The following is a 3,479-nucleotide window of genomic DNA, read 5'->3' as shown; positions in this document are numbered from 1 at the left end:
CCATATGAAGAATTTGATCTGGGGTTCCTGTTCTTCACTGGTGGTGTCATGAGGACATTCACCTAAAGACTTTCAAGGCACTTCTTGGGAACCCAGATTTTCTTCATGGGAGAACCATTCCTGCAGTTAGTGCCAACATATCTAGAGAATACTTCACCATTCTGATTTTTGAATAGTTTATAGTTGGAGTCAAATGACTCATCAGAAGAATAAGGAGATTCACATGTAAATCCAGATAAGTTAGATGGATCAACTGGAGGTCCCTTTGCAGCAACCCATGAGGTTTTGGGGTACTGCTCAGGCTTCCAATATGTTCCATCAGCATTAAGTTTCCTCTCAAAGGCGATACCCTCTTTCCTAGGGTTTCTGTTGAGGATCTGCTTTTTAAGCACATCACAAAGAGTCTGATGCCCTTTGAGGCTTTTGTACATGTCTGTCATGTACAATTCCTTCAGCCCTGCATCGTCAGTGATACTAGCAATGTCCTCAGATGAGGAATTAGTGATAGCAGAGGCAGGTGAAGAATTTGTAACAGTTGAAGCATTTGAACATTCAGGTGAAGAATTAGCAGATTCAGGTTCAATGCACTTTAAGCATGGAGGAACAAATTCTTCCTGAGAAGCGCTGATTTGTTGAGCTAGTAATGAATCGCGCTCCTTCTGAAGATCTTCATAACTCACTCTTAGCTTCTCAAGATCTTGCTTCCTTTGAAGAAATTCATAAGAAAGTTTCTCATGATCGGATAAGAGAGTGTTATGATGACTTTGAAGGTTATCAAACCTAGACTGAAGTCTCTGAAGATTTTCAGTCAGGGCTTTAGTGCGATCCATTTCTTCACCTAACATATCATCACTCTTATCTAGCATGTTTTGAACCTTTTCCAAGGCATGTTGTTGTTTGGTGGCAATGCAAACAAGTTTGGTATAGCTAGGTTCAATATCATCATCAGATTCATCATCATCAGATTCACAGTCACTAAATTCAGATGAGGAACATTCGGTTACCTCGACACCCTTTGCCATGAGACATGATGCAGAAGATGATGATTCTGGTTCGAAAGTCATTGTTTTGAGAGATTCCTTGAAGTTCTCAAACCAAGGATCATGACGGGTTCGATGACCTTCATAGACGTCGGAGATTCAGTCCCAGATAAGCTTTGCATTGCAAAGATGCATAATGTGCCTGAATTGATCTCTAGATAGGCAGGAACAGATGATATCCTTCGCCAAGATGTCAAGTCAAGTGTACTTGCGAATATCATCAGCGTCCGCCATCTTGCATAGATCAGTAAGACCAATCTCAATGACGGTCCAGAGCTCGCTGTTCATTGCCATGAGGCACTTCCTCATCATGGCCTTCCACTTGGGATAATCATGACCGTCAAAGATAGGGCATGTCACTTTCTTCATACCTGTGGTCGACATAACTAAAACTCCAGGCGGTTAAACCAAAATCACACAAAACAAGGGAGTACCTTGCTCTGATACCAATTGAAAGTGCGTTATGTCGACTAGAGGGGGGGTGAATAGGCGATTTTTATGAATTCTTCACTAAGGAATTTGCCGGTGAGGAAATTCCTTAGCGAAGAACTATTAGCAGCGGAATAAGTACTCAGAAGTAAGCATAACAGAATACAAGCATGGTCATCATGATGAAATGAAGACTAGCACAGAGTACAGAAAGCGTAATCACAGGATAACACAAGATGAAGATAAACAGACTGAAGAAATTGAACTGAGGAAATTGAGAAAGTCTTCAGTCAAAGTCTTCAAACACAGATATGAACAAACACTCAACACAGTAATGAGGAAATGAAAGGGTTGAGGAAATAGAACCAATTAGGTTGGTGAAGACAATGATTTGGTAGACCAGTTCCAACTACTGTCTCAGTTGTACGTCTGGTTGGAGCGGCTGAGTATTTAAACTCGAGGACACACAGTCCCGGACACCTAGTCGCTGAGCACGCAGCTCAGGACACCCAGTCCTCACCGTATTCTCCTTGAACTAAGGTCACACAGACCTCGTCCAATCACTCGTGGTAAGTCTTCAGGCGACTTCCAAACCTTCACAGACTTGGTCACTCGGCGATCCACAATTCCTCTTGGATGCTCTAGACCTTGACGCCTAACCGTCTGGAAGAAGCACAATCTTCAAAGGTAACAAGCGTCGGATCCACGCAGGATCAATTTCTTCAGTGATGCTCAATCACTTTGGGTTTGTAGGGGTTTGGTTTTGGGTTTTCCTCACTCGATGATTTTCGCTCAAAGTCCTCGGAGGATGGGTTGCTCTCAAATGACAAGTGTCAAGTTCTCTCGGAGCAGCCAACCAGCTAGTGGTTGTAGGGGGCGGCTATTTATAGCCTAGGGAGCAACCCGACATGATAAGACATAAATGCCCCTCAATTATATGACCGTTAGGTGGATAAGATATTTTGGGACAACTGGCGCGCAGCACAGCAACGGTCGGAAATTTGACTCTCAAGTTCCTCAGGGCTATCATGATCCTCACTGTGTAGGTAATTCGCACTGGCGAATTCCTAACTCCTCAGTCAGAACAAATTCATTAGCGACCAGAAGAACTTCGTCTCTGTCACTGAAGAAAGTGACTGAACTGTATGAGATTTCCAAAGGCTTCACTCGAAGGGATTGGTAGGTGTAGGATTTTGAGTTGAGCATCACATGGAAATTTTTCCTTAGTATTTCCTCGACCCCCTTTAACAGTATGGTGTTTCCTATGACTCAAGAAAGAGAAAATGAAACTACGAAAACAAAAGTCTTCACGCTTCATGTTCCACAAATGAATACCAAGTCTTCAAGGTCACACCAATTTCTTCACTTTCAAAGTCTTCAGAAAGTCTTCAGAATATCAAAGTCTTCAGTTGAAGAACTTCATTTTTAGGGGTCGACTTTCTCTGTAAATATCAAACTCCTCATAGACTTATAGACCTGTGTACACTCACAAACGCATTAGTCCCTTAACCTATAAGTATTCAATACACCAAAATCACTAAGGGGCACTAGATGCACTTACATGTATTACGGAACGAGTAAAGAGACTTGCCGGTAACGAGATTGAACTAGGTATTGAGATACCGACGATCGAATCTCGGGCAAGTAACATACCGATGACAAAGGGAACAACGTATGTTGTTATGCGTCTGACCGATAAAGATCTTCGTAGAATATGTGGGAGCCAATATGAGCATCCAGGTTCCGCTATTGGTTATTGACCGAAAACAGTTCTAGGTCATGTCTACATAGTTCTCGAACCCGTAGGGTCCGCACGCTTAATGTTACGATGACAGTTTTATTATGAGTTTATAAGTTTTGATGTACCGAAGGTTGTTCGGAGTCCCGGATATGATCATGGACATGACGAGGAGTCTCGAAATGGTCGAGACATAAAGATTGATATATTGGAAGCCTATATTTGGATATCGGAATCGTTCCGGGTGAAATCGGGATTTTACCGGAGTACCG

Source organism: Triticum dicoccoides, chromosome 2B (assembly GCF_002162155.2).
Source record: "Triticum dicoccoides isolate Atlit2015 ecotype Zavitan chromosome 2B, WEW_v2.0, whole genome shotgun sequence".
NCBI classification, from domain to species: Eukaryota; Viridiplantae; Streptophyta; class Magnoliopsida; order Poales; family Poaceae; genus Triticum; species Triticum dicoccoides.
This window is presented reverse-complemented; position numbering follows the sequence as displayed.